The sequence below is a fragment of the Danio aesculapii genome, chromosome 3, assembly GCF_903798145.1.
Source record: "Danio aesculapii chromosome 3, fDanAes4.1, whole genome shotgun sequence".
NCBI classification, from domain to species: domain Eukaryota; kingdom Metazoa; phylum Chordata; class Actinopteri; order Cypriniformes; family Danionidae; genus Danio; species Danio aesculapii.
In genome coordinates this window covers 4537693-4552337 of record NC_079437.1, presented here as the reverse complement: position 1 = coordinate 4552337, position 14645 = coordinate 4537693, and the positions used below count along the sequence as shown (strand labels likewise).

The 14645-nt window shown below is 35.4% G+C and overlaps 1 protein-coding gene across 2 annotated transcripts in view; it reads right to left on the bottom strand.

Annotated features, from left to right (window-relative positions):
- The window catches only part of prr36b (proline rich 36b), a 75423-nt gene extending 62345 nt beyond the window's left edge, over positions 1 to 13078 (bottom strand). The window contains exons 1-2 of one of the 2 annotated variants that reach the window (XM_056452938.1): positions 12984 to 13068; positions 12776 to 12886 (exon numbers count right to left, since the gene is read on the bottom strand). The gene's annotated coding sequence lies outside the window, so the exon portion shown is untranslated. Of the gene's footprint in view, positions 1 to 12775 lie in introns of both variants that reach the window. The other variant, XM_056452937.1, reaches the window with a different exon arrangement.
- Positions 13079 to 14645: the final 1567 nt, after the last annotated feature.

Below are 14645 nucleotides of genomic sequence, written 5' to 3'. Positions count from 1 at the left end.
ACCACCCATACACTCTCATTCACGCACACACACTCATACACTACGGCCAATTTAGTTCAATTCGACTATAGCGCATGTGTTTGGACTATTGGGGAAACCCACGCCAACACAGGGAGAACATCAGAACTCCACACAGAAATGCCAACAGACCCAGTCGGGACTCAAACCAGCAACCTTCTTGCTCCCTATTTATAATTAATTGCAGCTCAATTTCAACATAAATGATATTTTTGTGATGATATTGACAATTTGTCATCATTTCAGTCACTATATTTAACACAGTGAAATTTCACACACACACTTGTACAGCTATCTTTATGGGGACATAACGCTGTTTGTACTGTACAGACTGTATTTTGTGTCCTCTTCCACAACTCTTCCCCTAAACCAACACTTGCAGGAAACAATCTGCACATTTAACTTTCAAAACACTTCCTTCTGTTGGATTTACCAGCCGTTTTCCTCATCAGGACCAACAAAAACGTCCCCATGAGGTCAAAATTTACTGGTATCGCTACACTTGTGGGTTGCATTTGGTCCCCACGATGTCAGAAATACAAGACACACACACACACACTTCACAGGAAATGACTGTACCTACAGTATAAGAGGATTATCTTCCTGCTCACAGCTGACCGGCACCTTCCAGATGGACTCTGAGCTTCTGTTCTGACTCGACAGAAAACCTTGATAACGTGGCTGCTGGAGAGTCTCTGTCAAGATTATGTACAGCCAAACATTAGTGATAGTTGTGGATCTAGGCTGGTAATCCACGGCCGTATAGGTTCAAGCTCTCGCAGAAGTGATTGCGCTTTCACTGTTACGGCTCCGGGCGAGAATATTCACCCCCGGCTGGGTCGAAACAGACTCGCTCTCTGTTCTGAAACACACTCTATAAGCTGCTTTATCATGAAATCTACTAAATAATTATAGGGAAATAAGTCCCGGAGGAAATTTAGTCGCTCAGAGATTCTCGCAGGCTTCGAACAACTACAAACTCTGTCTCTGACTTCTCTTATACCAAGAACAAATATATGTGCAAAGTTATTTTTGGTATACAATTTAAAAGAATGCTGGGTGGTATTGGCTCAATGTTGGCTCAAATAGGGACAAACTCAACCACTGGGTTATATTTTCAATGAAATTTAAATGACATTTTTAACCCCAGCTGTTCATATTTGACCCAACATTAGGGTAAAATAAACCAGTCTACTAAAATAATGCTAGGTTATGGGTGAGTTATGGACAAACCCAAGCATTGGGTCAAATAGGATAAACCCAACTATTGGTTTTGCTTTTTCAATGATATTTGACCCAACATTGGGTTAAAACAAACTAGCACAAAAAAGTTTGGGTTCTGGGTCAATTATGGACAAACCCAACCATTAGGTTCTTTTTCAATGAAATTTAAATGAAATTTCAACCCCAACAGTTCATATTTGACCCAACATTGGATTTAAAAACAAACCAGCAAAAAAAAAAAAAAAAGATTCTGGTTTAATTATGGACAAAGTCAACTATTGGGTCAAATAAGATAAACCCAACCATTGGGTTATTTATTTTTTTCAATTAAATCTATGTTACATTTTTAACCCCAACTGTTCACATTTGACCCAAAATTGGATTAAAACAACCAGCACACCATAAAAATGTTGGATTTTGAGTCAATTATGGACAAAACTGACCATTGGGTCAAATAGCATAAATTTAAAATGCATAAATAACCATTGGGTTATTTTTCAAAAGAAACTGAAGTTACATTTTTACCACAATTGTTCATATTTGATGCAAAACTGGGTTAAAACAAATCAGCATACTAAAAAAATTCTGGTTCTGGGTCAATTATTGACAAACTCAACCATTGGGTCAAATAGAATAAACCCAACACTCTGTTTAAACAACCCAGCATAATAAAACATTTTTGGCTTCTGAGTAAAATATGGACAAACCCAACTATTGTGTCAAATAGGTTGACCCAATTTCTGGGATATTTTTTCCAATGACTTTAAAATTACATTTTAACCCCAACTGTTCCTATTTGACCCAACATTGGGTTAAAACAAGCCAGCATACTACAAAAATGTTTGATTCTGGGTCACTTTTGGACAAACTCAACCATTGGGTCAAATGGAATAAACCCAACACTCTGTTTAAACAACCCAGCATAATAAAACATGTTGGGTTCTGGGTAAAATATGGACAAACCCAACTATTGTGTCAAATAGGTTGACCCAATTTCTGGGATATTTTTTCCAATGACTTTGAAATCACATTTTTAACCCCAACTGTCCCTATTTGACCCAACATTGGGTTAAAACAAACCAGCATACAACAAAAATGTTGGATTCTGGGTCAAATATAGACAAACCCAACATTGGGTTAATTTTTTAAATTAAACATAAATTACATGATTTTCCATATATGACTCAACGATGGGTTAAAACAACCCAGCATTGTTTAAAGGACAGAGTAAGAATGACAGAGCTATAATTCAAAGCATCAATTGAAGTCAATTAAGCTTGATTCATTCACTAATAATCTGCTTTAAATGAGCATTACCAATGAAAAGCTATTATTAAAATTGATGCTAACAAAGACAACGCATTCCTCCATTAGGTAGTCAATGCATTAAAGGGTTAGTTCACCCAAAAATCATCATTTACTCACAGTTTACTTGTTCCAAACCTGTTTGACTTTCTTTATTCCGTTAAACACAAAATAAGATCATTTAAACAAAGCTAAAACAAACTGGTAGCCACTGACTTCCATAGCAGAAAAACAAATAGTATGAAAGTCAATGGTTACAGGTTTCCAACATTCTTTGAAACGTCTTCTTTAGTGTTAAACAGAAGAAAGAAACTCATAAAGGTTTGGATACACTTGAGGGAGAGTAAACAGTGAGTGAATGTTCATTTTGGAGTGAACTGACCCTTGAACTAACATTAACTAATGAGTCAATACAGCAAAGCCTTACCAATAACATAAACAAAAAGTGTAGATAGCTGCTCAGGTGACTTGATCCTGATATTACTTTAGAGTAAATGACCTCTGTTTGCATCCTGAGCACAATTCAAGGACATTACGATCACAGGAAGATGCATTTCCTCAAATAAATAATAAATATAACCGCTCAGAATTAACGTGAGCTATACAGACCTGCGTGTGCAACCAGCCGAGCACAAAGCATTGCAGATGAAAATCCAGTTCATTTTTACATAACGTGTGCTGCTCATAAAGCATATATCTCACGAACGCCGTGACCTGGATACTGCGGGAAAATTAGGATCACACCTTTAGTAAGTAGGTTGACATTTTTCACTGCATTGAGGCCTACAGGCATCAAACAGCTCGTTTCCAGGACAGATTACTTTAATATGGACGCTCATGCACTGTATATGAAAATCTCATATCCTGATAACAATACGTAAAATGATATAGCACCATTTCTGTTAATGCAATCAATTAATAGTTTATATCTATTGACCACATGTAAAGGACTATTTCCTTATAACATTGATAATCATGTTTCTACCAAACGTAAGGGCAACGTTCCAACGTTATTAATAAAATAATGCGAAATATAAAGTAAACATTGTACTTTCAAGATCGACACAATGCTGTTATTGATGTTTTCGTCTGCATTTTCGTAATAATAATATAATTTCCGAAAAAGGAATTTACCACCAACTAGTGCTGTCACCATTCTGGAATTTCTAACTTTGATACGATACCCTGATAAACTTTGATATTCAATACTATTTTCAATATTTAATCCACAAACCAGCACTCCAAAATAAACGTTCTGCGTCAATTACGGACAAACCCAACCGTTCCAGGATCAACCTAACCATTGGCGTACGCTTTATAATGAAACTACATTTCTAAACCCAACTGTTCATATCTGACCCTACATTGGGCTAAAATGAACTAGTATGTTGGCGCCAATAGCCTTGTGGTTAGCGTGTCGACACATGGCACCGAGGTGCTCACAGTGACCTGAGTTCGATTTCCAGCTCGAGGTCCTTTGCTGACCCTTCCCCTATCTCTGCTCCCCATACTTTCCTGTTCGTAAATCTCCACCATCCTGTCAAAATAAAGGTGAAAACCCCTAAAAATAATTATAAAAATAAAATAACCAGTATACCAAAAAAAGTTGGATTCTGGGTCTATTATGGACAAACCCAACCATTGGGTTAAATGGGATAAACTCAACAATTTTTTCAATGAGACTATTTTTAACCCCAGGGGTTCATTTTTGACACAACATTGGGTTAAAATAATCCAGTATACAAAAAACAGATGGATTCTGGATATATTATGGACAAACCCAACCATTGGGTCAAATAGGATAAACTCAACCATTGGGTAATTTTTTCAGTGAGACTACATTTTTAATCTCAGGGGTTAATTTTTGACAACATTGGGTTAAAATAAACCAGTTTACTAAAAACAGATGGATTCTAGATATATTATGGACTAACCCAACCATTGGGTCAAATAGGATAAACTCAACCGTTGGGTAATTTTTTTCAATGTGACTACATTTTTAATCTCAGGGGTTAATTTTTGACAACATTGGGTAAAAATAAACCAGTATACCGAAAACAGATGGATTCTGGATATATTATGGACAAACCCAACCATTGGGTCAAATAGGAGAAACTCAACCATTAGGTAATTTTTTTTCAATGTGACTACATTTTTTACCCCTGGTGTTCATATTTGACACATTGGGTTAAAATAAACCAGTTTACAAAAAAAAGTTGGATTCTGGGTCTATTATGGACAAACCCAACCATTGGGTCAAATGGGATAAACTCAACCATTGGGTAATTTTTTTCAATGTGACCACATTTTTAACCCCAGGGGTTCATTTTTGACACAACATTAGGTTAAAATAAACCAGTATACCAAAAAAAGTTGGATTCTGGATCTATTATGGACAAACCCAACCATTGGGTCAAATAGGATAAACTCAACCATTGGGTAATTTTTTCAGTGAGACTACATTTTTTAACCCCTGGTGTTCATATTTGACACAACATTGTGTTAAAATAAACCAGTATACAAAAAAAGTTGGATTCTGGGTTTGTTATGCACAAACCCAACTATTGGGTCAAATAGGATAAACCAAATAATTGGTTTATTTTTCTAATGAAACTACATTTTTAACCCCAACTGTTCATAAATGACCCAAAATTTGGTTAAAACAAACCACTATACCAAAAAAAAGTTGGGTTATGGGTCAATTATGGACAAACCCAACCATTGGGTCAAATAGGATAAAGGCAACCACTGGATAATTTTTCACTGAAATTTAAATGTCATTTTAACCACTATTCGTCGTATTTGACCCAACACTGGGTTAAAACAAACTAGGATTCAAATAAAATTGGGTTCTGGGTCAATTATGTACAAACCCAACAATCGAGTCAAATAGGATCAACCAAACCCTTGGCTTATTTTTCCAATGATACTACATTTTTAACCCCAACTGTTCATATTTTACCCAACATTGGGTTAAAATAAACCAGTCCCAAAAACGTTGGGTTCTAGGTCAATTATAGACTAACCCAACCATTGGGTCAAGTAATATAAACATTTGCATATTGGCCTGTTTGTGTCCTTCCTTGTTTATTTTTTCCTTCGTTCACAAATTAAAAAACCTTCTCAACCAAATGCAAGACCGTATCGTTTTAAAGATTCCAGTATCGATACTTATGGAAATACTGATATTTTTGACAACACCACCACAATGTATTTTGTGACGCCACAAAAAAATAAACAAAATAAACGATTGAGCATAGTATAAAACAACACTTTTATGTTCATACAATGCTGTATTGTTTATTTTGTGGTGTCACAAGATACATTGGCTATGGTAATACTTCTTCACATTGCACAGCTCTGTATGTAAACTAGTCTATAATCATTAAAGGAACAGCTCGTCAATCCATCCATCAGTAACAGCAGCACGCGGCAACGCTCTCAATGACTCCATTCACTGACTGACATCTGCCAAGAAAACGGGAACAAAGAAGATTGATCTGAAATGCATCAGGACGGCGTCAGATAATGTTCCTCCAGATATAGATGAACACAGCGCGAGCTCTGCAACTCTGCACAGCAGACGTGTTTACACAGAGCTGAGGCGTAACCACCAAACACACCCCGAAAAAAGCACCCACAACGCAACAAACCCTTTCAATGACCACAGCTGCAACTCTAGATCCCATCCAAACACAGCCAACTGTCCACCGCGACAACTGCTCAGCCCCACGGGTGCTGTCTTAACCAGAGAATTATCAGAAAACCGACAGATGACACTCTAAAAACACTGTATTCCTGCAAATGACAGAGTGATCCTTGCACTTTTACATAGAAAGCCTACAAATGTGACTTTTTGTGTAGCTATGCTATGAAGAACTGTTTTAAGTTCCTCAAAGATCCTTCCAGAGAACACTTATAGTTCGTAAAATAGTTATTGTTTGTAGTAGAATCTTTTGTAATAGTTTTTTCTATCATAAAAAAAGAAATAAAAATAAAAATACATGTAAATAAGTATACTCTAAAAGAAATGTTGGGTTGTATAAAGTGAACGTTGAGTCAAATAGGGATAAAACAGCCTGACCTCACGAGGAAACGTAAGTATTTTACATTTTGTCAGTTTAGTGGCTAATTCGTAAGTTCAGTCGTACGTAAATGTACAATTTTAAAAAGGAGGCGTGGCACCAAACCACACCTCTCATTGTGAGATGAGCAAATCGTACTAAATTGTACGAATTAGATCATACCAATTGATATGAATTAGCTACTAAATTAAAAAGTTACGAATTGCCGTGAGATAGCGTTGGATTTGCGTTTAACCATTGGGTTAATTTTATTCCAATTAAATTTAAATTACATTTTTAACCCCAACTGTTCATATTTGACTCAACATTGGGTTACAATGACCAGCATACAAAAATTGTTCTGGGTCAAATATGGTTAAACTCAATGTTGGGTTAGTTTTTTCAATTAAATTTAAATAACACTTTTTTTTTCTATAATACCTAATACCAGCATTGTGAGAAAGTCTTGAAAGTACAATGTGTACATCTTTTTTTCCACTATAAGAAGCTGAGAGAGTATCTTCAAGAAAACATCTATGGATGCGTAATATATAACGAAATTATCGCAAATATAAATTTCCAATGCAATCTCACAGCGATTCGTAACGTTTTGATTTAGTGACTAATTTGTATATATTTTGGAGCATGCCTCCATTTAAAATTGTACGTTTTTCTACATAAGAAATCATATGAATTTGTACGAATTAGCTACTTTTCTGACAATTCGTAAAATAGTTACGTTTCTTCGTCAGATTGGCCTCGTATATCGAAATATACATATGTGTATGGTTTGCAACAATGTTTGATCATTGCATTTTTAGAAAGAAACTCTACAAATGTGACTTTTTGTGTAGCTATGCTATGAAGAACTATTTATAGCTCCTCAATGATCCTTTCAGTGAACACTTATAGTTCGTAAAATACGTAATAAAGAGCATTTTAGCCATATTTTTTCCACTATAAATAAGCTGTGAGTGTATCTTAATGAAACCATTTAGAGCTGAGCAATATATCTATCGAAATTATTAAAGTGTCGCGAATGTGCATATCCAACGCAATTACAATAGCTTTTTGATTTTGTGGCTAATTCTATTCATTTGTACAATTTTATTCGCACATTTAGTACAATTTGCTCATCTGTCAGGGAAGGGTAGGGTTTGGGGGCATGCTTTCTTTTAAAAATCGTACGTTTTTATACACATTAATTTGTACGAATTTGCTACTTTTCTGACAATTCGTAAAATAGTTACGTTTCCTCGTCAGATTGTCCTAGCATATGGAAATATACATATGTCTATGGTTTGTAACAATGTTTGATCATTGCACTTTTAGAAAGAAACCCTACAAATGTGACTTTTATGTAGCTATGCTATGAAGAACTATTTTTAGTTCCTTTCCGTAAACACTTATACATATATTTTTGCTAGATTCTCCTACAACAGGTTTAAATGCATCTAATCTGATTTAAAAAAATATTTTCTAAGACTATGAGTTTAATATTAGAATCATTTCGCGATGACTTCGATTCAGTTCATTTAAATCAATTCAGGGCTTAAGGTCTGTAAACCCCTGCCCTTTCAATAAGCCAATCATACCTCGCTCTGATTGGTCAGCTGGCCAAGTCTGTTTTGATTGTGTCAGAAACGTTCAGAGTGTTCAATGTGTCGCAGGTAGATTAATTTGATCATGTTGATGTAGATCGGTAGCAGACGAATGATTCAAAAAATAAAATGATTCATTAATGCGATTCAGATCCAACTCTTTAATTTTAAAGACAATATCTTTATTTATCATGCGCTTTTTTGATTATAAACTCAGCAAACTGTTTAAAATGCAAACTGCAAGTAGGATATTTTCAACAAACCTATATGACCTGCTCTTTAAGAGTGTATACAGTGAGCAAGCAAGCGTTGGTGGACCAAATAAACGACGACTCACATTCTCTTATGTCACTTCAGATGATCATAAGCAAGCGTCTGACCTTTCTGATGTCATTTGCTGTAAATTTCTCAAGCAGAGCCATTTAGAGCCGGTCCCACTCCCATTCCTCATACAGTCACTACCCATCATGCCATGACACATTCGTAATTGCTGGCAATGGCGCCCTGCAAGAGTCTAATCCCTGTGGGCTGGAGTCAGACAGCCACAGCATTGTATCGGGATCATAAAAGGACAGAACAATGACACTGGAACAAAAATGGCTCTGAGATAATTAGTCAGATTTGATCGCCGTGACCTCGCATATTCTGAATTCGTACAAACTGATGGCTTACTAGACCTGCTAGACTTTACGAATATCATCAAAACTATTTAAAAATGTATGGTTCATATCGCCCAAAACATACACAAAAAAAGGGGGTGCTCTTACATGGAAACTAGTGGTGATGTTTGGTACTGCGCTCTAATAAATATTACTGAAAGCTCATTTTTTTGAGATATCAACTTCAAATTTGGAATATAATTGGTTGAGATATTTAATTTAGATTTTACGTCAATTTTATACTTTACAATGTCAAATCTATTATTAAAAATATGGTTTGCACTGCCCAAAACATACACAGAGATAGGGGGCGCCTTTATATGGTCACCAAAGGAAACTAGTGGTGATGTTTGGTATTGTGCCCTAATGAAATGACTGAAAGCCCATATTTTTTGCGATATCAACTTCAAATTTGGAATATAATTGGCTACGATTTTTAGTTTTAATTTTGTCAAGTCTATACTTTATAAATAATGTCAAAACTATTATAAAAAATATGGTTTACATCCCTTAAAACATACACAGAAATAGGGGCGCCCTTATATGGTCACCAAAGGAAACTAGTGGTGATATTTGGTAGTGCGCCCTGATAAACTATTACTGAAAGCTAATTTTTCTGAGATATCAATTTCAAATTTGGAATATAATTGGTTGAGATATTTAATTTAGATTTTACGTCAATTTTATACTCTACAATGTCAAATCTATTATTAAAAATATGGTTTGCACTGCCCAAAACATACACAGAGATAGGGGGCGCCTTTATATGGTCACCAAAGGAAACTAGTGGTGATGTTTGGTAATGTGCCCTAACGAAATGACTGAAAGCCCATATTTTTTGCGATATCAACTTCACATTCGGAATATAATTGGCTACGATTTTTTGTTTTAATTTTGTCAAATCTATACTTTATAAATAATGTCAAAACTATTATAAAAAATATGGTTTACATCCCTCAAAACATACACAAAAATAGCCCTTATATGGTCACCAAAGGAAACTAGTGGTGATATTTGGTAGTGCGCCCTGATAAACGAATACTGAAAGCTCATTTTTTCAGATATAAATCTCAAATTTGAAATATAATTGGTTCAGATACTTAGTTTTGATTTTATGGCCAAAAAATCTGTAAAATACATATTTTATGTAATATAATACATTTTTACATTTACTGTTTTATTATTTTCATAAACTTAAAGGCACATAACTTATACACATGTTCTGGAACAAAAAAAGGATCTGAACTAATTTGATTTGTTAGCCATGACCTTGTGTATTTTGAATTCATATATGCTGACGGCTTACTAGAACTATACTTTACAAACATTGTCAAAAATATTTTTAAAATACGGTTTGCATTGCCCAAAACATAGAGAGAAACAGGGGCACCCTTTTATGGTGACCAATGGAAACTGGTGGTGATGTTTGGTACTGCACCCAAACAAAATACTACTGAAAGCTAATTTTTCAAGATATAAATTTCAAATTTGGAATATAATAGCTTCAGATATTTAGTTTTGATTTTATGACAATTTTATACTTTACAAATAATGTTAAAACTGTTATCAAAATTTGGTTTGCATTGCCCAAAACATAGAGAAAAACAGGGGCGCCCTTTAATGGTTACCAATGGAAACTGGTGGTGATGTTTGGTACTGCACCCAAACTATTTTACTGAAAGCTTATTTTTCAAGATATAAATTTCAAATTTGGAATATAATAGTTTCAGATATTTAGTTTTGATTGTACGGCAATTTTATACTTCAAAAATAATGTCAAAACTTTTTTAAAAATGGTTAACATCACTTAAAACATACAGAGAAAGGGGGGTCGCCAAAGCAAACTAGTGGTGATGTTTGGTACTGCACCCTAACAAACTATTAGTGAAAGCTCATTTTTTGCGATATCAACTTCAAATTTGGAATTTGGAGATATTTAGTTTGGATTAATGCAAGTTATAGGCCAAAACAGGTTTTGTAAAATACATTTTATATGTAATATATGAAATATGTATTTATGGTTTTATTATTTTCATAAAACAAAGGCAAATGACTTCTTTTTAGTTTAACTTTTTGTACCCCTGTACAAATGGTGTTCTGAAACAAAAATGCATATAAAATAATTAGATTTGTTCGCATTGACCTCACATATTCTGAATTCATACATACTGACGGCTTACTAGAAATACCTCTCACTTTTCTTTTCTGTTTTTAAAACCGCTTTCCATAATTATACACAAAAGTCCCAGACAAAAGCAGAGGAGACAGATCCGAGAGGAGCTGTGGTGGCCGCAGGGGGCTGAAGCATCCGTCTTAAACCCTTTTGTTCGCCGAGAAGAGAGAAGGCAACTATTAAGCAAGACAATAGGACGGACTGACTTACAAAGCCAAGATTTAGCAGCAGGAGAAGGCAAACCGACCCGCACCTGCTGCGAAATGCAACATTCGGACTCCATGGATTTGAGAACGAGCCAATGCCAAAAAACACACCCTGTTGATTTCCATTGAGCTAATCTATGAGAAGATGAAAATAGCAATGTGAAGCTAATAAAAAAACGAGTGGATCCTTTCTAAAGTCATAGTAGATTTCTAAAATCCGCTCAGATTAATCTCCCTGGTTTCTTTTTTATAGTATTTGGAGAAAGGTCAATACTTCACAGTAGACTATTGAATGATATCGAGCTGCCGGTTGTTAACTGCTCTGTATTTCATCGAAACGAGTGGATAAACTGCACCAGAGGGCTTGTATTTTGGCAGGTTGGTCGGTTTAATTAATGCAGTATCATTAGTCTATATGAGGTCTGGGCTTTTCTTAAAGAGACAGTACACTCAAGATTTGAAAAATCTCCTTATCATTTCCCTCACGCTCAAGCGGGTGTAAACTTTTATGAATTTACGTACGAAACAAGATATTCTGAAGAATAACGGGAAAAGCCAATGAGGTCAAAGTGGAAATTAAACATTTTAAGGAATTCAATGGCTGTTTTTCAACAACATTCTTCAGGTTATCTTCCTTTGTGTTCAACAGAAACTCAAACAGGTTTGAAACAAGTGAAAGATGAGTAAAGGATGATTTTTGGGTGATCTAAATAACTCACCCGTCTATTTAAATAGTTTTAAATACATCTCATTATATTTAAATAGCCTATATTTATATGACTCGATATGGTATCGCTAATCTACATAAATGTGTACTGGCTATAACATGAAGTAGCCTAGCCTTTATAAACTAAACCCGCTATGGGTTTCTATAGATTATACGCCTATATGGACCGAACAATTCAATTCTGAGTGTTCCAAAAGCGTGAATATATTAAGTGAAGCGGGCGGGTGAATATAATGTGTGTGTGAGTGAGTGTGTGTGTCGGGCGGGTGGAGGAGGCGCAGAACAAAAGACTCCAGTGAACAAACGAGGGGAAAGTTTCACTGCTTAGAAACGCACAAAAAACCATGCCAAGCTCAAAACCCGTGCTATGCTTCGTGTGTCAGAGCGATATGTGCTTTCTGAAGGACTGTCCGTGATGAAATCCGCCAACATTACGAGTGGGTTTGCCGTCACCGCCCCAGACATCCACCATTGAGGCGCACTAAACACGGCATATATGAAATAACTACATTATAAAATAACTACATTGTATGCGTGTGGTGTTGTGTTTAACCCTATAAATCAAACCGGTGTGAAACCTGATCGCTTCGGCGGCATTTCCATCCATCGGGTGATCTCATTTATTCCGCCGGTGCTCCCATTATAATGAGCGAGGCGAACAAGAGCTCATAAATATTCATTTACATATCAATGCGCCCATCGTAAATCATGCCGCTGAATGAAAAGCGCTTCTTATACTGACACTGACATTCATTGATGGGTTTAATTAGTTGTGGGAGAATATTAAACGAATCTTACCGAATCTACGGCAGTTTTTCCTCCAGCAACGCCCAGTCGGTACTCGCGTCTCCTCCCGTTTTGTTTGGATCTTCTCCCTCTCTCTCTCTCCGAGCGGAACCGGGTGCTCAGCTGTTGAGAATGAGGAAAAAACCGGCAAACAAATGTTGCGGTGATAAAACCCAGCAGACTGGAGATGTAAGTGAGGCTGACAGACTGAAGTGTCTACCGGCGGTAAAAGAGATGCGCGTCTCCTGGCAGCAGAGAATGAAACGGCGCACACGCGCGCGCACACACACATACACACACACACTCGCTTTGCGGTCCCGGACGAGCATTGAAAAGGATGAAAAGCGGCTTCGGTTTCTCTTGGCCGTGGCCAATCAGAGCTCGGGCTGAGATTTATGCAAATGAGGGATGATGTCATCGCACAGGCCACCCCGCGTTCTTTCTTTTCGCGCCATCCCTCTTCTATTCAGCCGCAGCCCCGCCCCCTTCTTCCCGCCGCTTCTGTTCACTTTCACCGATTACTAGCGACTCACACACTAACACCATTACACACTTGTTTGCTTCTGGAGTAGGCTGTAGCATACGCTGTTAAAATATCCGTAAATATCCTCTCAGATTTGATTTTATGTTGTTTATTAATACTTTTTGAATTGCATTATGGAACCTTGATCTTTCTCTTAACAACTTTTGACCTAAAAGTTCTAAAAAGGGACTATTATGAGCATTATTTATAGTTTAAATTAATAAACTGTCAATGAAATGTCAATAAAAGTCACTTTGTTAAACTGTAGAGCTGAACTTTCAACGTCAAAAGTCGACAGAGCAGAGATTAACATCCCATAATGCAATTCACAACTGTAGATAAAACAAAACACTTTTTAAAGTGTATTTGAACTACAAGAGTTATTTTATTATATATTTAGATTATTAAATCTGAATCAAATAGCTCAACATTAAACAACAAAACAAAAGACACACCAAAAACAGAAACAATAAACTTTAGAAATATTTTAACTAAAACCACAAAAAAGAAAGCAAACTGGAAACATTTAACTATTATAAACTACCAAAATATTAAAATGACATGTTATAATATAAAAACCGAGATTGATGGATTTTTAGCATTTTCTATTTTCTGATAAATTTATTTTAATATGTTTTAAACAAGTAACATAAAAAATTAATCTGGTAAATTACTCAGAGCATTGCCATATTAAGCTTAAATTATTAAAGAATACTTATTAAAATAACTACTTCTAACTACTTTTTATAAACCTTTAAAAGGGGGGGGGCTATAAATTATGTAAAACTGTATTTAAAAAGAATACAAATATTAAACAGTAGCCTACAATAGTAAACTAATAATGTTGATGATGACGCTAATAATAATAATAATATTATTATTATTATTAATAATAAAGAGAAAACAGATATTCTTTATTTGGTTTCCTTGATTTTTAGAAATACTTTAATCAGTTTTGTTTGGACTATTATATTTAATGTGGTTTAATTGCTCGTATTTTTCTGGTGAGTTGTTTATAATAAGAGTTTATCATTTTTAATCTTTAATTATTTAATTCATTTTAAAAACTAGTTTAAGTATTATTTAACTTTAATATTCATTATTTCATTAGAGAAATTTACATCTTAAAGTCTGCATAAAGCAAGTTTGTACATCCACATGAAACATTCCTGAAATGTGAAAAAAAGGCAGTGCGTTATTTCATTCTTTAGGAACTGATTGGCTTGTTAGAAGATGGGCATTGCTAACAAAATTAATGACTGATGAATGGATGAAAGCAGGACAGAAATGAGATAATCCACTGATAACCCCACCTTAAATGACTGAAAGCCCTGCCCTGAAGGATTGATAGCTCTGCCT